Genomic DNA, 25,247 nt, shown 5'->3' with positions numbered 1-25,247 from the left:
CCCACCTCCTGCTCATACCCCGTGTCTCTCTCCTGTTCCCCCTACCCTGGCTCATGCCCTGTGCCTCTGTCCTGTTCCCCCCACCCCCAGCTCAAACCACGTGCCTCTCTCCTGTTCCCCCCACCCCCAGCTCATGCCCCGTGTCTCCCTCCTGTTCCCCCCACCCCGTTCATGCCCTGTGTCTCCCTCCTGTTCCCCCCACCGCCCGCTCATGTCCCGTGTCTCCCTCCTGTTCCCCCCACCCCCGCTCATGCCCTGTATCTCTCTCCTGTTCCCCCCACCCCTGCTCATGCCCCGTGTCTCTCGCCTGTTCCCCCCACCCCCTGCTCATGCCCCGTGTCTCCCTCCTGTCCCCCCACCCCCTGCTCATGCCCCGTGTCTCTCTCCTGTTCCTCCCACCCCCCCGCTCATGCCCCATGTCGCTCTCCTGTTCCCCCCACCCCTGCTAATGCCCCGTGTCTCCCGCCTGTTCCCCCCACCCCCGCTCATGCCCGTGTCTCTCTCCTGTTCCCCCCACCCCCTGCTCATGCCCCGTGTCTTCCTCCTGTTCCCCCCACCCCCCGCTCATACCCCGTGTCTCTCTCCTGTTCCCCCCACCCCAGCTCATGCCCCGTGTCTCCCTTCTGTTCCCCCACCCCCCGCTCATGCCCCGTGTCTCTCTCCTGTTCCCCCCACCCCCGCTCATGCCCCGTGTCTCTCTCCTGTTCCCCCACCCCCTGCTCATGCCCCGTACTCCTTCCTGTTTCCCCCACCCCCCGCTCATGCCCCGTGTCTTCCTCCTGCTCCCCCCACGCCCCCGCTCATGCCTCGTGTCTTCCTCCTGTTCCCCCCACCCCCTGTTCATACCCCGTGTCTCTCTCCTGTTCCCCCCACCCCGATCATTCCCCGTGTGGCCCTCCTATTCCCCCCACCCCCCCGCTCACCCCCCGCTCATGCCCCGTGTCTATCTCCTGTTCCCCCCACCCCTTACTCATGCCCTGTGTCTCTCTCCTGTTCCCCCACCCCAGCTCATGCCCCGTGTCTCCCTCCTGTACCACCCCACCCCCCGCTCATGCCCCGTGTCCCCCTCCTGTTCCCCCCCACCCCTGCTCATGCCCCGTGTCTTCCTCCTGTTCCCCCCACCCCCCCGCTCAAGCCCCATGTCTCTCTCCTGTTCCCCCCACCCCCTGCTCATGCCCTGTGTCTCCCTCCTGTTCCCCCCACCCCCGCTCATGCCCTGTGTCTCTCTCCTGTTCCGCCCACCCCCACCCATGCCCTGTCTCACTCCTGTCCCTCCCACCCCCTGCTCATGCCCCGTGTCTCTCTCCTGTTCCTCCCACCCCCCCGCTCATGCCCCGTGTCTCTCTCCTGTTCCCCCCACCCCTGCTCATGCCCCGTGTCTCCTGCCTGTTCCCCCCACCCCCGCTCATGCCCCGTGTCTCCCTCCTGTTCCCCCACCCCCCACTCATGCCCCGTGTCTCTCTCCTGTTCCCCCCACCCCCCGCTCATGCCCCGTGTCTCTCTCCTGTTCCCCCAAACCCTGCTCATGCCCCGTACTCCCTCCTGTTTCCCCCGCCTCCCGCTCATGCCCCGTGTCTTCCTCCTGCTCCCCCCACACCCCCGCTCATGCCTCGTGTCTTCCTCCTGTTCACCCCACCCCCCGCCCATGCCCCGTGTCTCTCTCCTGTTCCCCCCACCCCCCGCTCATGCCCTGTGTCTCTCTCCTGTTCCCCCTCCCCCTGTTCATGCCCCGTGTCTCTCTCCTGTTCCCTCCCCCCACCCCCCTGCTCATTCTCTGTGTCTCTCTCCTGTTTCCCCCACCCCCGATCATTCCCCGTGTTTCCCTCCTATTCCCCCCACCCCCCGCTCATGCCCCGTGTCCTCCTGATCCCCCCACCCCCCGCTCATGCCCCGTGTCTATCTCCTGTTCCCCCCACCCCCTGCTCATGCCCTGTGTCTCTCTCCTGTTCCCCCACCCCCGCTGATGCCCCGTGTCTCCCTCCTGTACCACCCCACCCCCCGCTCATGCCCCGTGTCTCTCTCCTGTTCCCCCCACCCCCGCTCATGCCCCGTGTCTCTCTCCTGTTCCCCCACCCCCCGCTCATGCCCCGTGTCTTCTTCCTGTTCCCCCCACCCCCGCTCATGCCCCGTGTCTTCCTCCTGTTCCCCCCACACCCCCCGCTCATGCCCCATGTCTCTCTCCTGTTCCCCTCACCACCCGCTCATGCCCCGTGTCTCTCTCCTGTTCCCCACCCCCCGCTCATGCCCCGTGTCTCTCTGTTCCCCCCACCCCACACTCATGCCCCATGTCTCCTTCCTGTTCCCCACCACCCCCCGCTCAATCCCTGTGTCTTTCTCCTGTTACCCCACCCCCCCTCATGCCCCGTGTCTCCCTCCTGTTCCCCCCACCCCTGGCTCATGCCCCGTGTCTCTCTCCTGTTCCCCCCACCCCCCGCTCATGCCCCGTGTCTCCCTCCTGTTCCCCCCACCCCCGCTCATGCCCTGTGTCTCTCACTTGTTCCCCCACCCCCCGCTCATGCCCCGTGTCTTCCTCCTGTTCCCCCACCCCCCGCTCATACCCTGTGTCTCTCTCCAGTTCCCCCACCCCAGCTCATGCCCCGTGGCTCCCTCCTGTACTACCCCACCCCCCGCTCATGCCCCGTGTCCCCCTCCTGTTCCCCCCACCCCAGGCTCATGCCCCGTGTCTTCCTCCTGCTCCCCCCACGCCCCCGCTCATGCCTCGTGTCTTCCTCCTGTTCCCCCCACCCCCTGTCCATACCCCGTGTCTCTCTCCTGTTCCCCCCACCCCGATCATTCCCCGTGTGGCCCTCCTATTCCCCCCACCCCCCCGCTCACCCCCCGCTCATGCCCCGTGTCTATCTCCTGTTCCCCCCACCCCCTACTCATGCCCTGTGTCTCTCTCCTGTTCCCCCACCCCAGCTCATGCCCCGTGTCTCCCTCCTGTACCACCCCACCCCCCGCTCATGCCCCGTGTCCCCCTCCTGTTCCCCCCCACCCCTGCTCATGCCCCGTGTCTTCCTCCTGTTTCCCCCACCCCCCCGCTCAAGCCCCATGTCTCTCTCCTGTTCCCCCCACCCCCTGCTCATGCCCTGTGTCTCCCTCCTGTTCCCCCCACCCCCGCTCATGCCCTGTGTCTCTCTCCTGTTCCCCCCACCCCCACCCATGCCCTGTCTCACTCCTGTCCCCCCCACCCCCTGCTCATGCCCCGTGTCTCTCTCCTGTTCCTCCCACCCCCCCGCTCATGCCCCGTGTCTCTCTCCTGTTCCCCCCACCCCTGCTCATGCCCTGTGTCTCCTGCCTGTTCCCCCCACCCCCGCTCATGCCCCGTGTCTCCCTCCTGTTCCCCCACCCCCCACTCATGCCCCGTGTCTCTCTCCTGTTCCCCCCACCCCCCGCTCATGCCCCGTGTCTCTCTCCTGTTCCCCCAAACCCTGCTCATGCCCCGTACTCCCTCCTGTTTCCCCCGCCTCCCGCTCATGCCCCGTGTCTTCCTCCTGCTCCCCCCACACCCCCGCTCATGCCTCGTGTCTTCCTCCTGTTCACCCCACCCCCCGCCCATGCCCCGTGTCTCTCTCCTGTTCCCCCCACCCCCCGCTCATGCCCTGTGTCTCTCTCCTGTTCCCCCCTCCCCCTGTTCATGCCCCGTGTCTCTCTCCTGTTCCCTCCCCCCACCCCCCTGCTCATTCTCTGTGTCTCTCTCCTGTTTCCCCCACCCCCGATCATTCCCCGTGTTTCCCTCCTATTCCCCCCACCCCCCGCTCATGCCCCGTGTCCTCCTGATCCCCCCACCCCCCGCTCATGCCCCGTGTCTATCTCCTGTTCCCCCCACCCCCTGCTCATGCCCTGTGTCTCTCTCCTGTTCCCCCACCCCCGCTGATGCCCCGTGTCTCTCTCCTGTTCCCCCACCCCCCGCTCATGCCCCGTGTCTTCCTCCTGTTCCCCCCACCCCCGCTCATGCCCCGTGTCTTCCTCCTGTTCCCCCCACACCCCCCACTCATGCCCCATGTCTCTCTCCTGTTCCCCTCACCACCCGCTCATGCCCCGTGTCTCTCTCCTGTTCCCCACCCCCCGCTCATGCCCCGTGTCTCTCTGTTCCCCCCACCTCACACTCATGCCCCATGTCTCCTTCCTGTTCCCCACCACCCCCCGCTCAATCCCTGTGTCTTTCTCCTGTTACCCCACCCCCCCTCATGCCCCGTGTCTCCCTCCTGTTCCCCCCACCCCTGGCTCATGCCCCGTGTCTCTCTCCTGTTCCCCCCACCCCCCGCTCATGCCCCGTGTCTCCCTCCTGTTCCCCCCACCCCCGCTCATGCCCTGTGTCTCTCACTTGTTCCCCCACCCCCCGCTCATGCCCCGTGTCTTCCTCCTGTTCCCCCACCCCCCGCTCATACCCTGTGTCTCTCTCCAGTTCCCCCACCCCAGCTCATGCCCCGTGGCTCCCTCCTGTACTACCCCACCCCCCGCTCATGCCCCGTGTCCCCCTCCTGTTCCCCCCACCTCTGCTCATGCCCCGTGTCTTCCTCCTGTTCCCCCCACACCCCCGCTCAAGCCCCATGTCTCTCTCCTGTTCCCCCCACCCCCTGCTCATGCCCTGTGTCTCCCTCCTGTTCCCCCCACCCCCGCTCATGCCCTGTGTCTCTCTCCTGTTCCGCCCACCCCCACCCATGCCCTGTCTCACTCCTGTGCCCCCCACCCCCTGCTCATGCCCCGTGTCTCTATCCTGTTCCTCCCACCCCCCCGCTCATTCCCCGTGTCTCTCTCCTGTTCCCCCCACCCCTGCTCATGCCCCGTGTCTCCCGCCTGTTCCCCCCCACCCCCGCTCATGCCCCATGTCTCCCTCCTGTTCCCCCCACCCCCCGCTCATGCCCCGTGTGTCTCTCCTGTTCCCCCACCCCCCGCTCATGCCCCGTGTCTTCCTCCTGTTCCTCCCACCTCCCGCTCATGCCCCGTGTCTCTCTCCTGTTCCCCCACCCCAGCTCATGCCCCGTGGCTCCCTCCTGTACTACCCCACCCCCCGCTCATGCCCCGTGTCCCCCTCCTGTTCCCCCCCACCCCTGCTCATGCCCCGTGTCTTCCTCCTGTTCCCCCCACATCCCCGCTCAAGCCCCATGTCTCTCTCCTGTTCCCCCCACCCCCTGCTCACCCCCCTCCTGTTCCCCCCACCCCCGCTCATGCCCTGTGTCTCTCTCCTGTTCCGCCCACCCCCACCCATGCCCTGTCTCACTCCTGTCCCCCCCACCCCCTGCTCATGCCCCGTGTCTCTCTCCTGTTCCTCCCACCCCCCCGCTCATGCCCCGTGTCTCTCTCCTGTTCCCCCCACCCCTGCTCATGCCCCGTGTCTCCTGCCTGTTCCCCCCCACCCCTGCTCATGCCCCGTGTCTCCCTCCTGTTCCCCCACCCCCCACTCATGCCCCGTGTCTCTCTCCTGTTCCCTCCACCCCCCGCTCATGCCCCGTGTCTCTCTCCTGTTCCCCCAAACCCTGCTCATGCCCCGTACTCCCTCCTGTTTCCCCCGCCTCCCGCTCATGCCCCGTGTCTTCCTCCTGCTCCCCCCACACCCCCGCTCATGCCTCGTGTCTTCCTCCTGTTCACCCCACCCCCCGCCCATGCCCCGTGTTTCTCTCCTGTTCCCCCCACCCCCCGCTCATGCCCTGTGTCTCTCTCCTGTTCCCCCCTCCCCCTGTTCATGCCCCGTGTCTCTCTCCTGTTCCCTCCCCCCACCCCCCTGCTCATTCTCTGTGTCTCTCTCCTGTTTCCCCCACCCCCGATCATTCCCCGTGTTGCCCTCCTATTCCCCCCACCCCCCGCTCATGCCCCGTGTCCTCCTGATCCCCCCACCCCCCGCTCATGCCCCGTGTCTATCTCCTGTTCCCCCCACCCCCTGCTCATGCCCTGTGTCTCTCTCCTGTTCCCCCACCCCCGCTGATGCCCCGTGTCTCCCTCCTGTACCACCCCACCCCACGCTCATGCCCCGTGTCTCTCTCCTGTTCCCCCCACCCCTGCTCATGCCCCGTTTCTCTCTCCTGTTCCCCCATCCCCCGCTTATGCCCCGTGTCTTCCTCCTGTTCCCCCCACCCCCGCTCATGCCCCGTGTCTTCCTCATGTTCCCCCCACACCCCCCGCTCATGCCCCATGTCTCTCTCCTGTTCCCCTCACCACCCGCTCATGCCCCGTGTCTCTCTCCTGTTCCCCACCCCCTGCTCATGCCCCGTGTCTCTCTGTTCCCCCCACCCCACACTCATGCCCATGTCTCCTTCCTGTTCCCCACCACCCCCCGCTCAATCCCCGTGTCTTTCTCCTGTTACCCCACCCCCCCTCATGCCCCGTGTCTCCCTCCTGTTCCCCCCACCCCTGGCTCATGCCCCGTGTCTCTCTCCTGTTCCCCCCACCCCCCGCTCATGCCCCGTGTCTCCCTCCTGTTCCCCCCACCCCCGCTCATGCCCTGTGTCTCTCACTTGTTCCCCCACCCCCCGCTCATGCCCCGTGTCTTCCTCCTGTTCCCCCCACCCCCCGCTCATACCCTGTGTCTCTCTCCTGTTCCCCCACCCCAGCTCATGCCCCGTGGCTCCCTCCTGTACTACCCCACCCCCCGCTCATGCCCCGTGTCCCCCTCCTGTTCCCCCCACCTCTGCTCATGCCCCGTGTCTTCCTCCTGTTCCCCCCACACCCCCGCTCAAGCCCCATGTCTCTCTCCTGTTGCCCCCACCCCCTGCTCATGCCCTGTGTCTCCCTCCTGTTCCCCCCACCCCCGCTCATGCCCTGTGTCTCTCTCCTGTTCCGCCCACCCCCACCCATGCCCTGTCTCACTCCTGTGCCCCCCACCCCCTGCTCATGCCCCGTGTCTCTATCCTGTTCCTCCCACCCCCCCGCTCATTCCCCGTGTCTCTCTCCTGTTCCCCCCACCCCTGCTCATGCCCTGTGTCTCCCGCCTGTTCCCCCCCACCCCCGCTCATGCCCCATGTCTCCCTCCTGTTCCCCCCACCCCCCGCTCATGCCCCGTGTGTCTCTCCTGTTCCCCCACCCCCCGCTCATGCCCCGTGTCTTCCTCCTGTTCCTCCCACCTCCCGCTCATGCCCCGTGTCTCTCTCCTGTTCCCCCACCCCAGCTCATGCCCCGTGGCTCCCTCCTGTACTACCCCACCCCCCGCTCATGCCCCGTGTCCCCCTCCTGTTCCCCCCCACCCCTGCTCATGCCCCGTGTCTTCCTCCTGTTCCCCCCACATCCCCGCTCAAGCCCCATGTCTCTCTCCTGTTCCCCCCACCCCCTGCTCACCCCCCTCCTGTTCCCCCCACCCCCGCTCATGCCCTGTGTCTCTCTCCTGTTCCGCCCACCCCCACCCATGCCCTGTCTCACTCCGGTCCCCCCCACCCCCTGCTCATGCCCCGTGTCTCTATCCTGTTCCTCCCACCCCCCGCTCATTCCCCGTGTCTCTCTCCTGTTCCCCCCACCCCTGCTCATGCCCCGTGTCTCCCGCCTGTTCCCCCCACCCCCGCTCATGCCCCGTGTCTCCCTCCTGTTCCCCCCACCCCCCACTCTTGCCCCGTGTCTCTCTCCTGTTCCCTCCACCCCCCGCTCATGCCCCGTGTCTCTCTCCTGTTCCCCCAAACCCTGCTCATGCCCCGTACTCCCTCCTGTTTCCCCCACCCCCCGCTCATGCCCCGTGTCTTCCTCCTGCTCCCCCCACACCTCCGCTCATGCCTCGTGTCTTCCTCCTGTTCCCCCCACCCCCCGCCCATGCCCCGTGTCTCTCTCCTGTTCCCCCCACCCCCTGCTCATGCCCTGTGTCTCTCTCCTATTCCCCCCACCCCCTGTTCATGCCCGTGTCTCTCTCCTGTTCCCCCCACCCCCCTGCTCATTCTCCGTGTCTCTCTCCTGTTCCCCCCACCCCCGATCATTCCCCGTGTTGCCCTCCTATTCCCCCCACCCCCCGCTCATGCCCCGTGTCTTCCTCCTGATCCCCCCACCCCCCGCTCATGCCCCGTGTCTATCTCCTGTTCCCCCCACCCCCCGCTCATGCCCTGTGTCTCTCTCCTGTTCCCCCACCGCCGCTTATGCGCCGTGTCTCCCTCCTGTACCACCCCACCCCCCGCTCATGCCCCGTGTCTTCCTCCTGTTCCCCCCACCCCCCACTCATACCCTGTGTCTCTCTCCTGTTCCCCCCACCGCCCACTCATGCCCTGTGTCTCCCTCCTGTTCCCCGCACCCCCCGCTCATACCCCGTTTCTCTCTCCTGTTCCCCCACCCCCCGCTCATGCCCCGTGTCTCTCTCCTGTTCACCTCACCCCCGCTCATGCCTCGTGTCTTCCTCCTGTTCCTCCCACCTCCCGCTCATGCCCCGTGTCTCTCTCCTGTTCACCTCACCCCCGCTCATGCCCCGTGTGTCTCTCCTGTTCCCCCACCCCCCGCTCATGCCCCGTGTCTATCTCCTGTTCCCCCCACCCCCCGCTCATGCCCTGTGTCTCTCTCCTGTTCCCCACCCCCGCTTATGCCCCGTGTCTCCCTCCTGTACCACCCCACCCCCCGCTCATGCCCCGTGTCTTCCTCCTGTTCCCCCCACCCCCCACTCATACCCTGTGTCTCTCTCCTGTTCCCCCCACCGCCCACTCATGCCCTGTGTCTCCCTCCTGTTCCCCGCACCCCCCGCTCATACCCCGTTTCTCTCTCCTGTTCCCCCACCCCCCGCTCATGCCCCGTGTCTTCCTCCTGTTCCCCCCACCTCCCGCTCATGCCCCGTGTCTCTCTCCTGTTCCCCCCAACCCCCGCACATGCCCCGTGTCTCTCTCCTGTTCCCCCCCACCCCCCGTTCATGCCCCATGTCTCTCTACTGTTCCCCTCACCCCCGCTCATGCCCCGTTTGTCTCTCCTGTTCCCCCAGCCCCCGCTCATGCCCCGTGTCTTCCTCCTGTTCCTCCCACCTCCCGCTCATGCCCCGTGTCTCTCTCCTGTTCACCTCACCCCCGCTCATGCCCCGTGTGTCTCTCCTGTTCCCCCACCCCCCGCTCATGCCCCGTGTCTTCCTACTGCTCCTCCCACCTCCCACTCATGCCCCGTGTCTCTCTCCTGTTCCCCCACACCCCCGCTCATGCCCCGTGTCTCCCTCCTGTTCCCCCCACCCCCCACTCATGCCCCGTGTCTCTCTCCTGTTCCCCCCACCCCCCGCTCATGCCCCGTGTCTCTCTCCTGTTCCCCCAAACCCTGCTCATGCCCCGTACTCCCTCCTGTTTCCCCCACCCCCCGCTCATGCCCCGTGTCTTTCTCCTGCTCCCCCCACACCTCCGCTCATGCCTCGTGTCTTCCTCCTGTTCCCCCCACCCCCTGCCCATGCCCCGTGTCTCTCTCCTGTTCCCCCCACCCCCCGCTCATGCCCTGTGTCTCTCTCCTATTCCCCCCACCCCCTGTTCATGCCCCGTGTCTCTCTCCTGTTCCCCCCACCCCCCCTGCTCATTCTCCGTGTCTCTCTCCTGTTCCCCAAACCCCCGATCATTCCCCGTGTTGCCCTCCTATTCCCCCCACCCCCCGCTCATGCCCCGTGTCTTCCTCCTGATCCCCCCACCCCCCGCTCATGCCCCGTGTCTATATCCTGTTCCCCCCACCCCCCGCTCATGCCCTGTGTCTCTCTCCTGTTCCCCCATCCCCGCTTATGCCCCGTGTCTCCCTCCTGTACCACCCCACCCCCCGCTCATGCCCCGTGTCTCTCTCCTGTTTCCCCCACCCCAGCTCATGCCCCGTGTCTCTCTCCTGTTCCCCCACCCCACGCGCATGCCCCGTGTCTTCCTCCTGTTCCCCCCCACTCCCGCTCATGCCCCGTGTCTTCCTCCTGGTCCCCCCACGCCCCCGCTCATGCCCCATGTCTCTCTCCTGTTCCCCTCACCACCCGCTCATGCCCCGTGTCTCTCTCCTGTTCCCCACCCCCCGCTCATGCCCCGTGTCTCTCTGTTCCCCCCACCCCACACTCATGCCACATCTCCTTCCTGTTCCCCACCACCCCCCGCTCAATCCCCGTGTCTTTCTCCTGTTACCCCACCCCCCCTCATGCCCCGTGTCTCCCTCCTGTTCCCCCCCACCCCCGCTCATGCCCCGTGTCTCTCTCTTGTTCCCCCACCCCCCGCTCATGCCCCGTGTCTTCCTCCTGTTCCCCCCACCCCCGCTCATACCCTGTGTCTCTCTCCTGTTCCCCCCACCGCCCACTCATGCCCTGTGTCTCCCTCCTGTTCCCCCCAACCCCCGCTCATACCCCGTTTCTCTCTCCTGTTCCCCCAACCCCCGCTCATGCCCCGTGTCTTCCTCCTGTTCCCCCCACCTCTCGCTCATGCCCCGTGTCTCTCTCCTGTTCCCCCCAACCCCCGCACATGCCCCGTGTCTCTCTCCTGTTCCCCCCACCCCCCGTTCATGCCCCATGTCTCTCTCCTGTTCCCCTCACCCCCGCTCATGCCCCGTGTGTCTCTCCTGTTCCCCCACCCCCCGCTCATGCCCCGTGTCTTCCTCCTATTCCTCCCACCTCCCGCTCATGCCCCGTGTCTCTCTCCTGTTTCCCTCACCCCCGCTCATGCCCCGTGTGTCTCTCCTGTTCCCCCACCCGCCGTTCATGCCCCGTGTCTCTCTCCTGCTCCTCCCACCACCCACTCATGCCCCGTGTCTCTCTCCTGTTCCCCACCCCCCGTTCATGCCCCATGTCTCTCTCCTGTTCCCCTCACCCCCGCTCATACCCCGCTTCTCTCTCCTGTTCCCCCCACACTCCGCTCATGCCCCGTGTCACTCTCCTGTTCCCCCCACCCCCGCTCAAGCCCCGTGTCTCCTTCCTGTTCCCCCCACCCTCCGCTCATGCCCCGCGTCTCTCTCCTGTTCCCCCCATCCCCCGCTCATGCCCTGTGTCTCTCTCCTGTTCCCCCCACCCCCCGCTCATGCCCCGTGTCTCTCTCCTGTTCCCCCAAACCCTGCTCATGCCCTGTACTCCCTCCTGTTTCCCCCACCCCCCGCTCATGCCCCGTGTCTTCCTCCTGCTCCCCCCACACCTCCGCTCATGCCTCGTGTCTTCCTCCTGTTCCCCCCACCCCCCGCCCATGCCCCGTGTCTCTCTCCTGTTCCCCCCACCCCCGCTCATGCCCTGTGCCTCTCTCCTATTCCCCCCACCCCCTGTTCATGCCCCGTGTCTCTCTCCTGTTCCCCCCACCCCCCTGCTCATTCTCCGTGTCTCTCTCCTGTTCCCCCCACCCCCGATCATTCCCCGTGTTGCCCTCCTATTCCCCCCACCTCCCGATCATGCCCCGTGTCTTCCTCCTGATCCCCCCACCCCCCGCTCATGCCCCGTGTCTATCTCCTGTTCCCCCCACCCCCCGCTCATGCCCTGTGTCTCTCTCCTGTTCCCCCACCCCCGCTTATGCCCCGTGTCTCCCTCCTGTACCACCCCACCCCCTGCTCATGCCCCGTGTCTCTCTCCTGTTCCCCCCACCCCCGCTCATGCCCCGTGTCTCTCTCCTGTTCCCCCACCCCCCGCTCATGCCCCGTGTCTTCCTCCTGTTCCCCCCCGCCCCCGCTCATGCCCCGTGTCTTCCTCCTGGTCCCCCCACACCCCCGCTCATGCCCCATGTCTCTCTCCTGTTCCCCTCACCACCCGCTCATGCCCCGTGTCTCTCTCCTGTTCCCCACCCCCCGCTCATGCCCCGTGTCTCTCTGTTTCCCCCACCCCACACTCATGCCCCATGTCTCCTTCCTGTTCCCCACCACCCCCCGCTCAATCCCCGTGTCTTTCTCCTGTTACCCCACCCCCCCTCATGCCCCGTGTCTCCCTCCTGTTCCCCCTCGCCCCTGGCTCATGCCCCGTGTCTCTCTCCTGTTCCCCCCAGCCCCCGCCCATGCCCCGTGTCTCCCTCCTGTTCCCCCCCCCGCTCATGCCCCGTGTCTCTCTCTTGTTCCCCCACCCCCCGCTCATGCCCCGTGTCTTCCTCCTGTTCCCCCCACCCCCTGCTCATACCCTGTGTCTCTCTCCTGTTCCCCCCTACCGCCCACTCATGCCCTGTGTCTCCCTCCTGTTCCCCCACCCCCCGCTCATACCCCGTTTCTCTCTCCTGTTCCCCCACCATCCGCTCATGCCCCGTGTCCTCCTCCTGTTCCCCCCACCTCCCGCTCATGCCCCGTGTCTCTCTCCTGTTCCCCCCAACCCCCGCACATGCCCCGTGTCTCTCTCCTGTTCCCCCACCCCCCGTTCATGCCCCATGTCTCTCTCCTGTTCCCCTCACCCCGCTCATGCCCCGTGTGTCTCTCCTGTTCCCCCACCCCCCCGCTCATGCCCCGTGTCTTCCTCCTGTTCCTCCCACCTTCCGCTCATGCCCCGTGTCTCTCTCCTGTTCCCCTCACCCCCGCTCATGCCCCGTGTGTCTCTCCTGTTCCCCCACCCCCCGCTCATGCCCCGTGTCTTCCTCCTGCTCCTCCCACCTCCCGCTCATGCCCCGTGTCTCTCTCCTGTTCCCCCCACCCCCCGCTCATGCCCCGTGTCTCTCTCCTGTTCCCCACCCCCCGTTCATGCCCCATGTCTCTCTCCTGTTCCCCTCACCCCCGCTCATGCCCCGTGTCTCTCTCCTGTTCCCCCCACACTCCGCTCATGCCCCGTGTCACTCTCCTGTTCCCCCCACCATCGCTCATGCCCCGTGTTCTCCTTCCTGTTCCCCCCACCCTCCGCTCATGCCCCGCGTCTCTCTCCTGTTCCCCCATCCCCCGCTCATGCCCTGTGTCTCTCTCCTGTTTCCCCACCCCTGCTCATGCCCCGTGTCTCTCTCCTGTTCCGCCCACCCCCCACTCATGCCCCGTTTCTTCCTCCTGTTTCCCCACCCCCCGCTCATGCCCCGTGTCTCTCTCCTGTTCCCCCAGCCCCCACTTATGACCCGTGTCTCTCTCCTGTGCCCCCTACCCCCCGCTCATGCCCCGTGTCTCTCTCCTGTTCCCCCAACCCCCACTCATGCCCCGTGTCTCCCTCCTGTTCCCCCGACCCCTGCTCATGCCCCGTGTCCCTATCCTGTTCCCCCCCACACCCGCTCATGCCAAGTGTCTCTCTCCTGTTCCCCCCACCCAGCTCACGCCCCGTGTCTCTCTCCTGTTCCCCCACCCCGCGCTCATGCCCCGTGTCTCTCTCCTGTTCCCCCCACCCCCTGCTCATGCCCTGTGTCTCCCTCCTGTACCCCCCACCCCCGCTCATGCCCCGTATCTCTCTCCTGTTCCCCCCACCCCCGCTCATGCCCTGTGTCTCTCTCCTGTTCCTGCCACCCCCCGCTCATGCCCTGTGTCTCTGTCCTGTTCCCCCATCCCCTGCTCATGCCCCGTGTCTCTCTCCTGTTCCCCCCACCCCCGCTCATGCCCCGTGTCTCTCTCCTGTTCCTCCCCACCCCCCCGCTCATGCCCTGTGTCTCTCTCCTGTTCCCCCCACCCCCTGCTCATGCCCCGTGTCTCCCTCCTGTTCCCCCCACCCCCTGCTCATGCCCCGTGTCTCCCTCCTGTTCCCCCACCCCCGCTCATGCCCCGTTTCTCCCTCCTGTTCCCCCCACACCTCCCCGTTCATTCCCCGTGTCTCTATCCTGTTCCCCCACCCTCCACTCATGCCCTGTGTCTTTGTACTTTTCCCCCCACCCCCTGCTCATGCCCCGTGTCTTCCTCCTGTTCCCCCCACCCCCCGCTCATGCCCCATGTCTCTCTCCTGTTCCCCCCACCCCCCGCTCATGCCCCGTGTCTCCCTGCTGTTCCCCCCACCCCCGCTCATGCCCTGTGTCTCTCTCCTGTTTCCCCCGCTCATGCCCCATGTCTCCCTCCTGTACCCCCCGCTCATGCCCCGTGTCTCTCTCCTGTTCCCCCACCCCCCGCTCATGCCCCGTGTCTTACTCCCCCCACCCCCCGCTCATGCCCCGTGTCTCTCTCTTGTTCCCCCACCCCCTGCTCATGCCCCGTGTCTTCCTCCAGTTCCTCCCTCCCCCCCTGCTCATACCCTGTGTCTCTCTCCTGTTCCCCCCACCCCAATCATGCCCCGTGTCTCTCTCCTGTTCCCCCCACCCCCCGCTCATGCACCGTGTCTCCCTCCTGTTCCCCCCACCCCCGCTCATGCCCTGTGTCTCTCTCCTGTTCCCCCACCCCCTGCTCATGTCCGGTGTCTTCCTCCAGTTCCTCCCACCCCCCTGCTCATACCCCGTGTCTCTCTCCTGTTCCCCCCACCCCCCGCTCATGCCCTGTGTCTCTCTCCTGTTCCCCCACCCCCTGCTCATGTCCGGTGTCTTCCTCCAGTTCCTCCCACCCCCCTGCTCATACCCCGTGTCTCTCTCCTGTTCCCCCAACCCCTGATCATGCCCCATGTCTTCCTCCTGTTCCCACCACCCCCCGCTCATGCCCAGTGTCGATCTCCTGTTCCCCCCACCCCATGCTCATGCCCTGTGTCTCTCTCCTGTTCCACCCCGCTCAAGCCCCATGTCTTCCTCCTGTTCACCCCAACCCCGCTTAAGCCCCGTGTCTCCCTCCTGTTCCCCCCATCCCCGCTCATGCCCCGTGTCTCCCTCCTGTTCCCCCCACCCCCCGCTCATGCCCTGTGTCTCTCTCCTGATCCCCCACCCCCTGCTCATGTCCGGTGTCTTCCTCCAGTTCCTCCCACCCCCCTGCTCATACCCCGTGTCTCTCTCCTGTTCCCCCAACCCCTGATCATGCCCCATGTCTTCCTCCTGTTCCCACCACCCCCCGCTCATGCCCAGTGTCGATCTCCTGTTCCCCCCACCCCATGCTCATGCCCTGTGTCTCTGTCCTGTTCCCCCCACCACCGCTCATGCCCCGTGTCTCCCAGCTGTACCGCCCCAACCCCCGCTCATACCCTGTGTCTTCCTCCTGTTCACCCCACACCCGCTCATGCCACGTGTCTTCCTCCTGTTCTCCCCACCCCCGCTCATGCCCCATGTCTCTTCCTGTTCCCCCCACCCCCCACTCATGCCCTGTGTCTCCCTCCTGTTCCCCCCACCCCGCTCATGCCCCGTGTCTCTCTCCTGTTCCCCCCGCTCATGCCCCGTGTCTCTCTCCTGTTCCCCCCACCCTCGCTTATGCCCCGTGTCTCCCTCCTTTTCCCCCCCACCCCCGCTTATGCCCCGTGTCTCCCTCCTGCTCCCCCCACACCCCCGCTCATGCCCTGTGTTTCTCTCCTGTTCCCCCCACCCCCTGCTCATGCCCTGTGTCTCTCTCCTGTTAACCCCACCCCCCGCTCATGCCCCGTGGGTCTCTCCTGTTCCCCCCGCCCCCCGCTCATGCCCTGTGTCTCCCTCCTGTACCTACCACCCCACTCTCATGCACCGTGTCTATCTCCTGTTCCCCCCACCCCCTCTCATGCCCCGTGTCTCTCTCCTGTTCCCCCAACTATCTGCTCATGCCCCGTGTCTTCCACCTTTTCCCCCCGTCCCCCGCTCATGCCCCGTGTCTCTCTCCTGTTCCCCCCACCCCCTGCTCATGCCCCGTGTCTTCCTCCAGTTCCTCACATGCCCCTGCTCATACCCCGTGTCTCTCTCCTGTTCCCCCCACCCCCGATCATTCCCCGTGTTGCCCTCCTATTCCCCCCACCCCCCCGCTCATGCCCCGTGTCTTCCTCCTGTTCCGCCCACCCCCTGCTCATGCCCCGTGTCTATCTCCTGTTCCCCCCACCCCCCGCTCATGCCCTGTGTCTCTCTCCTGTTCCCCCACCCCCGCTCATGCCCCGTGTCTCCCTCCTGTACCACCCCATCCCCCGCTCATGCCCCGTGTCTCTCTCCTGTTCCCCCCCACCCCGCTCATGCCCCGTGTCTCTCTCCTGTTCCCCCTACCTCCCGCTCATGCCCGTGTCTTCCTCCTGTTCCCCCCCACCCCCGCTCATGCCCCTTGTCTTCCTCCTGTTCCCCTCACCCCCCTGCTCATGTCTCTTGTCTCTCTCATGTTCCCATACCCCCCGCTCATGCCCCGTGTCTTCCTCCTGTTCCCCCATCCCCGCCCATGCACCGTGTCTCTCTCCTGTTCCCCCCACTCCCCGCTCAAGCCCTGTGTCTTCCTCCTGTTCCCCCCGCTCATGCCCCGTGTCTTCCTTCTGTTCCCCCTCCTATGATGTCCCTTGTTGACCTCTTGTTCCCCCCATCCCCCGCTGATGCCCTTTTGTGTTCTCTTTATACACCCCGCCTTCTCTTTCCATGGTGGCCATCTTGGTAAAAGATTTTCCTTCCTACACCGGGACGCCGCAGGCGTACCGGTTTGGGAATAAAACGTTTTTTTTTACCCCCCACCGTTCACACTTTGAGGACCTAGGATGCTAGTGGTCTTCATCTATTGAAAAGGACGTTATGGTTGCGTTGCACTAACAAAAACCTATGAAATTCAGTAAAAAATTGTGTTAAAGGGACGTTATGGCTAAGTTTCACTATTAAAAACCTTTGAAATTCAATGAAAAAACTTTGTTAAAGGGACGTTATGGTAAAGTTGCACTAATAAAAACCTATGAAATTCAGTAAAAAAACGTTGTTAAAGGACGTTATGGTTACAAGTAAAATCGAAAACCCCCTGAAATTCGCCAGTTATGATAAGCTAAGCAAACATAACTCGCGCCACCACCGTGCACTGCTAATACTAACACCCAGGACATCAAAGATGACATCACAAATTACATTGATATCACTGATGACATCACATGTGCATTTACTTTTTATACAAGGGGTTGTGAATGTAATGTTGGCCAAAAAGTATCAGGGATTATCGGGAGATGTGTAATAAATTACATACTTCATCACGCAATGTAGCGTTTTAAAGAACATTCCTTTGCAGTGTTCTTTCTAGTACAGGAACCTACTCATACAGAAATGTAGGTATTGGCTGCAGCATACACCACAGAGATACTATATTTGTAATTTTCCAAAGTTATATAATAAAACGGTGAATGCTTCTGTATCAGACTTTTCCATACTATGAAACATGTACTAAGTAGCTAATAATGCATCACTTACTACATATTTCTACTAATACACACAAAACATAAATAGACTACAATGCATACAAATATGGGGCTTATATATGGAGAGTAAAGTAAGCAAACAAGAGGCAGTACCATTAGCAATTGTGTATAATCTACATGATTGCATTCACGCACAAAAATGATTTCTGTCTTTCAGGCCTGCTTCTACCCCTATATATGTACATCATAAGATGTGATTAAATTCTAAGGAAAGTAGTGTAAGAAACATGTGAGAATAGCAATATCTATAAATGTAATACCTTTTAGAAAATTAAGTTTCTGACTGTCAGTAAATAAACCCACCTGGCCTAGATATGGCAGTGAACAAAAAAGAAGGGGCTAGACCTGTGATGTCATCAGTGATGTCATCAATGATATTTGTGATGTCATCTTTGATGTTCTGGGTGTTAGTCTTAGCAGTGCACTGTGGTGGCGCGAGTTATGGTTGCTTAGCTTACCATAACTGCTGAATTTCAGGGGGCTTTAGATTTTACTTGTAACCATAACTTCCTTTTAACAATGTTTTTTTACTGAATATATATATTATATATATATATATATTTATATATATCATTACTATACACCAGCCTGGTTCCTAGCTTATTGGTGGAACAGAGGGTATCTGCTGAATGGTGTTATATAGGTTGGAGGCCTCACTATAGTGGAATCTGCTAATCACTTTGTTGTGTGCCACCTTGTTTGGGAGGGAAGGAACTCCCTGGTTTGAGAGTGACCGTCCAATAAATCATGACAAAATGGAGGGATCAGATCTTGGAGATTGCTGGTCAAGCTTGCCTCAAGTGCATGGGCCTCCGGCCTCCATGGAATGGTGTTCCAATAAGACAAACTGCTGAAGTATCTCTGTCTGTTGTGGCCCAATTGCTCCCCTGTCAGTGGCTGTTTCTCCCTCCTTTTATGTTTTTCTCAATCTCTTGTCTCTTTTCCTGTTCATCACATATTTTCTTAACACAGTATCCCTTTGTCAGCTCCGTCTCTGTCCTATCTCTGTTAGTTTGTACAGGAGGGTAATGTGCTGTTTCCAGAAGTGAGCAATGCTGTCACGGGCTGAGTGGAAGAGCCAGGGCTGGAGATGTGCTGTGGAACAGAGCTGCGCAGACAAAGACTATGCTGGGGAGCCAATGCTTGAGCCTGGGGGAGGCGGGGGGGGGGGGGCTATAATGCACCAGATGCATGCGGATGGGTTGCTTTCCGATGGTTTTCTTTGGGCTGAGTCAGAACTGAATATGGGGTTCCCCCTGTTTCCGCAAGCATATTTAGCCCTTTATACAGAAGGGCGTGCATAGGTAAGTATGAAAAACGTGGATCTTTCGACCAAAGACTTTTGGGTAACAACATAGACAAAACGAATGAAGCTCATTTGTCTACGATGTCACATGGACCCGAACCGTGGAAAACACCACCTTGTTAATATCTTCCCACGTTCAATGGTATGATGAGCATGGCCCAAGCAGTGCAGGTGTTGAACAGGTGAGGCACGGAGCACAATAAACAAGATGGGGAAAGGAAACCCTGGCATCCTTCCACTCGCCCGTTATTAGGTCACCATCGCTTTGCTAATACTTAAAGATTCCCGGCCTCCTGTCCCCTTCCACACCACCATGAGTGCTCCTTCTCTCCTGGCATGACACTATTCCCTGGCAGACTGTTGCTTCTCTGGGTGCCAGAGAAGGAGCATGTCATCTGGCATTCTTCCTCTTCCCAGGGGTGCATTGGTGACTTGGGAAAGGTGCATGGTAGGATATATCATCATATGAACATCTGGTTTAGACTGAGCTATTGCGTGCAGAGGCTTCCAAATGAATCCATTCACTGCATACGCTTTTCAATCGCATATGTCACTCCCACTGGCACTGCAAAGGACGCGACTGAAGCCGGGAGAGCATTGCTGCAAATTAAGTGATTATGGCAACAGCGCATGGGTCTGTGGCTGCACCCACCTCCCTTATCTATGCATGGACACTTGACCATTTATTGGCAATGGAAAGGTCAACCCACTTCTAGCAACAAAAACAACAAAACCCTAGACGGGATACAGTACCGTTACACTATTTAAGGTATCTTTGGCCTGTTTTGGCACTTCCAGGAGGATGTGCAAACTATGTCCCGACGACATCTTAATGCAAGCAGAGATTTATGACGTCTCAGTTCCCAGAGTCTGTCACCTCCGAGGAATATTGAGTGACATTAACCGTTTCCTCGCAGACATATTTCCTGCAAGAGGGCGATTTTGAGACTTTCCTCAACACGTAGAAGGAAACGATGATAAAAAAGCAATACTTTGCTTCCGGGAAACCAGTAGAAATGCTCTGACAAGGCAACCGGTGTGTTTATTCAAGTCTCTGAGCAGGCCCAGCCAGGGTCAGACTGATGCATACAATTGGCTCAGGCACAAATGAAAAAGTGGCCCACAGTCGCAAAGGGCAATTTCGTGACAGACTGAGTAGCACCCAAGCGGGAGTCTTTTGATAAAATGTGATGCAAATTGTGCATTTTAAAGAATTTTTTTTCAGTAACGCTAACCAAAACTACAATTGGCACAGTGAAGTAACTAAGACTGGCCCACTTTGGCCAAAAAACGGTCCCACTTTGACCACAAAAGTGGGCCCACGCAAGCATGATGGGCCTGCACTTCGGGCATTGACCTAATGCCCTATTGGCCAGTCCCAGCCTGGGCACAGCACCACAGTGCAATTTAAAACAATTTCATTTACGAACCATGGTTAGCAAACTTGGGAAAAATACCAATGTAAAGGATACGCATTTGAGACAAAACAAGTGGTTTTCCACGATGTTACTGGGAAGAAATTCTACTTTTGATGATAAGACACTAACATCAGCATTAAACTGCATGGGCGTAAAATAGCACAGTAATGCACACACGATTGGGGATGTGAATTCAGTAGTTCTCCAATAAGCTTAAACAATTAAGGTGGTTTGCCATGGTTTAAAATTAATAAAGTAAGAACAGTTGTGCTGGCCGCCATGCAGATTATTCCTAACAGGGTCAAACTCTACCATCAAGCCGGTTGCCCATCGACAATGCAGTCATCAAGTTAGACACTGACCAGTCTATGGGCCTCATTACGACCCAGGCGGTAAGTTACCGCCTGGGCCGTGACTTTACCACCATGGCGTAAACTACGTTTACGCCATGGTGGTTGGCGGACTTACCGCCCCATTCCGAGTTTGGCGGGCGGTAAGTCCCCAATCCCCATTTACCCTTCCCCATTCCCATTTTTGCCCCATAGGGCATAATGGGAGTGGGGAAGGCGTTAATTACGCCACCGTAAATTACGGTGGCGTAACTAACTCTATGGTCCCTTAGCGCCATGGATTTTAACACCTGCTAAAAGCAGGTGTTAAATCCGCCATGGCGCTAAGGGACCTCGTACTCAGGCGGTAAGGGTCGGCGCTGTTTACGGCGCCGTAAACCCCTTACCGCCTGAGTTGTAATGAGGCCCAACTCAGACATTGGAATGAGCTGGCAAGGGGGGGAATATCATGCCATGTTGGTTTCTTGTAAAGCACTTATATCATCCTAAAGCTGCTTCAATGCGCTGCAAGGCAACATAAGCGAGAAGGAGGAAACAGAAAAGTGGTGGGGCAAAGAAGGTTCAGGGGAAAGGTAGGACGGCTACATTGTGTTGCTGTATGCCCTTTGTTTGTTTGGTGCTTGCAGGATTTCACCATACGGCTGCTTAAAAGTGATGCAAAAGAGTAGGTAGGAAGAAGAGAGGTTGTGATGAACGAGGAGGGTGATAACTATTGAAACTACTAGCTCCATGATCAGGAGATTAAAATGTATTGTGGTATTGATCCATAGTGGTGTAAATTAGATGATGATGAACAATCATTTTCATGATGCACCTGCCCAGAGTGTTAAGTACCAAGTGTGCTACATTTTGTGTGTTTAATATCAGAGCAAAACACATGCGTGTGTGATCAGTTTACCGTAGGTTTTCCAGTGATTGAACAGTCATTCACATACTAATGTCCTACGTCTCCCCTATCTCGCAGTGGCACACACTCAATTATTATGCATCTCCTGTCTTGCATGGGTGAGAGCACACACTCAATTCTCACTGCAATCCTGTGTTGTAGGGGTGAGGACATAGTTTCAATTTTTACATATTTTCTCTGTCTCACGGGGTGAATGCACACCCTCAATGTTTACTTCTCTCCTCTGTTACAGGAGTACTGGCACAGCTTGATTTTTTAAGTCTCTCCTGACTCGGATGGTGCGGGTACCCACTAAATATTTATGTCTTTCCGGTCTCACAGGGGTGAGGGCACAGACATTTTACACCTCTCTTGTTCGACAGGGGTAAGCACACACACTTAATATTTACATCTCTCCCGTCTCACAGGGTCAACATCATAGACGGAATTTGTATGTCTCTCCTGTCTGGCAAGGGTGAGGGCAAAGAGTGAATTTGTACATCTCTTTTTGCTGGGGGGTGGATACACAATCAGTTTCTACATCTGTCCTCTGACGAAGGAGTGGGGCACAGTATTAATTTGTATGTCTCTCCTGTCTCAAAAGGGTGAGGTGATAGTCTGCATTGTTATGTCTCTTCTGTATGGCAAGAGTGAGGTCACAGACTGTGGTTTTACACCTCTCTTGTTTTGCAGGGGTGTGGGTACACACTCAATTTCTACTTTTCTCCCATGTTGCAGAAGTGGGAGCACAGTCTGAATTTTTACGTCTCTCCTATCTCACAGGGGTAAGGACAGAGACATAATTTTTACATCTCTCCTTTGTCGGAGGAGTGGGGCAAAGTCCACATTTTTACATCTCTCCTGACTTGCAGGAATGAGGGCACACACTCATTTTATACATTTCTCCTCTGTCTAAGGAGTGGATGCACAGCCTGTATTTTTACATCTCTTCTGACTTTCAGGGGTTAGGGAACACACTCAATTTTAACACATCTCCTGTTTTGCAGTGGTGGGGTCACACACTCAATTTTTACATCTCTCCTTTCTCACAGGGGTGAGGGAAAAGAATACATTTTTACAACTCCCATGTCTCACTGGGTCGAGGACACTCACTCACAAACTCAATTGCTATGCCTCATCTCTGTAGCAGTAGTGGGGCAACAGCTAGAATGTGTACATCTCTCCTTTCTTGAAGGGGTGAGGGTACACACTAAATGTTTACATTGCTCCTCTCTTGCAGGAGTGGGGGCACAGCCTGAATTTGTATGTCTCTCCTATGTCTTGCAGTGGTGAGGGCACACACTCAATTTGTATGTCTCTCTCATGAAACACGAGCCAAAATACAGGGAATGTGTTGTATGAACCACTCTCTGAGTGGAATACCTTCATGTGATGGGACTTGTTGCAAAACATCCTTACCAAGTTTTTATATGTTGTAATTTTGTGTTACCTTTTTATGGGAGTGAAGGAAAAAATGTAACTAATAGAAATGATCCCTCCAGCAACACACCACATTGATTTGCACGGTTCCCCAGTGCCATGCCATCACAGAAAAACTCTTAAATGAGCTTGAGTTGTTGCTTCCCAAAATGAAGCTATACACTGGCAATTAATGCCACGTGGCTGTATTTTCACCCCTCCCACTGAAGATATGCCTGCGCATTTGGCACAATGTCCTGATCTGCCAGGTAGTGATGCCCATGCCCCTTCCACCAAGACATTGGCCCTGTCCCCACATTCCCTGGAATGGCACCTGGGATTGGCCTGACACTCTGTGGGTAGGTACCAAGCCGTCACTGTGTGAAAATTCAGAGACTAGCATCAACCAAACTAGAAATGCTTCTTCAGCTAACTGCAGAGTCCATTTATGGAGCTGAAGAATCAAGCAGGATCAGTGGTGGAAGCTGCGTTGGCCATGCAGACTGCTGAGATGGTCAATTTGAGCAGCCAGACTTTCAACATTCAAATTCTTTTCAATAATTACACTGATCGTTTCACATGTTCAAAACATGTCTATCTTAAGCCGCATTCACAAGGGCACATCTTCCCCTGCCTCCTACTCTTCCCTGAGTGCTGGGCCCGCCCTTCCTTGCCAAGGCTGGAGCGTATTTGTAACGCTATTAATCCTGCCTCAAAAGTTTCTTCCTGTTCTGACGCTCTGACTTTTCATGAAAATGCTGCACAGCTGACAATACTTCAGTCAAATTCTTGCAAATGCTATTTGCAAGAATTTGACTGAGGTGAACGATAGAAAAGGGCAGTATGTGTTAGATTTCTAGATCGTCCTGGGAAATGAAAAAGCCCTAGTGTCCTCCCTGATGCAGGGGAGGTCCCCTATCCAGCATTCTTTGTTACGTTGTCTATAACACCAACCCCAGTCAATGGCCTTTTTGAAGAGCTCTTCCCTCAGCAGTTTTCTGAATCACAAGTTGTTAACATAATATAAGTAAACAGGGCATGCACCATCCCCTGACGTGTATCAAACTAGTAAAACTGATACTCTCCATGCATTTTAGACGGACCAAATGCATTTATAAACAGAGAGCAAACTGCAGAAATAATATTTATCAAAAGAACAATCTGAGTATATAATATACATGATTTGAGCTGTCTTTGTTAATTTATTTCTGTGATCCATATTTAGCACTAGCTGGACCAATGATAACCGCAGAGAAATGTAGAGATCAAAATGGCCACACTGTTTACAAAGCAATGCAATCACCTAGCTCTGAGCCAATCAACAAACATATCAGTAATACGATTACTTCAGTTAAGCAGCAACGGAGTGATAGGGATGAGCAATAGAAAAGTGCTCTATTGGGCAATACAGCACGTTGCCCAATAGCCGTGTGGATAGCTCCTTACTGTACAGTTATTTTACTTAATCCAGAATACTGACCTAATGTTTACTGAGTCAGCAGAAAGAAAGAACACATCTGACCATTTGCCACATTATTTGTTATATGTCCTTTCTAAGTTACCTTTTGGTCAGTTGTTTTGCACATTCTCCTCTCATTTGCTTCCCAATCTCCAAGCTCCACTGTGAAATCTAGCCCTGGTAGAAAAGGAGGATAGTACTGATGGGCCTCAAGCTGGCATGAGCCAAGTGCTTGGCTTGTGCTTCATTTAAAAACCAGGTCATTGATTCTGAAAACTTGAGCTGAGCCACACCTCTTCCCCTTGAAAAATAAACAAATTTTGACTGGCATGGGCGAGGGTTGTCTGTCTGTTCCAATGCCTCTGCCCCGCAGCATAGAGGTGGGACAGACAATTTTCCAAGCCAGCCGTCTGCAGCCTTTGTCTCTCCAGGTGGTTTGGTTTAACACTCCCATCATCCATAGCAAGCATAGCCAAACAATCAAAGTCCATTATGTGCACCATTTAGTGCTTCTTAGATCACTTATTCAGGGAGCCCCCTTCTCCAAAATACATAGCTATATCTCATTTAAATTGCCAAGAAAGCGGGGTTTAAAAAGGAAACAGCTGCCAACTTTTCTTTTTCTTGATGCGAGAGATAGCCGCCCCTAGAGCCGAGGGTAAGAGCCATTTGCAGGTTAAAAAAACGTCCAAATGCCATCAAGCTAGAGGTGGGGGAGGCAAGAGGAAAACCAAGTGAAATTTGGGAGGTGGGGAGTTCTAGGGACTGAATTTTCAACACAAAGCGTTTCTGTAACCTCGGCTACAGCCGCGAATAGCTGACATCTCAAAGCAAACTGTGTCACAGAAACACTGTGCATTGTGGGGGGAATGGGAGAGGGCAGGGGAGGTGAGCAGGCCATTTGGAGAATGGGGGGAGATGGCACAGATGAGAGGACACTTGGTGAGGTCCTGGGGGCAAAAATCATTTTGTTTCTGGATGTTTTTCCGACATTCACAGCTATAAAACTACACATAGCCACAGCTATCTGTAGTCCATACACTGGAAATAGGCATCTGTGACTCCCATCCATGTAGTAACCCTACTTAGTTTCAAAGTGAGGCAGGTGCCAGCCCCCTCATGACATGTTGCATAATAAATTAGCACAAGTTGCAAGGCCACTTGACCACTTAGAGCAACATGACCTTTGAAGATAAGCAGGGTCGGCTCTGGTTACTGCACGGATGGGAGACCTGGATGCCTAGTTTAGTATGGAATACAGAGCCATGGGTATAATAATAACCAAGGGTATTTGAAGTTCATGGCCATGGCCGCCTCCTCGCTTTGAAGCTAAGCAGGGTTGGTCCCGGTTACTGCACAGATGGGAGACAGTCGACAGTCCTGGATGTCGTGTGTTTCCTTAGTTTTAAATGTCTCATAACACACTAA

Source organism: Ambystoma mexicanum, chromosome 5p (genome assembly GCF_040938575.1).
Source record: "Ambystoma mexicanum isolate Mex_15411 chromosome 5p, UKY_AmexF1_1, whole genome shotgun sequence".
NCBI classification, from domain to species: Eukaryota; Metazoa; Chordata; class Amphibia; order Caudata; family Ambystomatidae; genus Ambystoma; species Ambystoma mexicanum.
Note: the sequence above shows the minus strand (reverse complement) of the source record.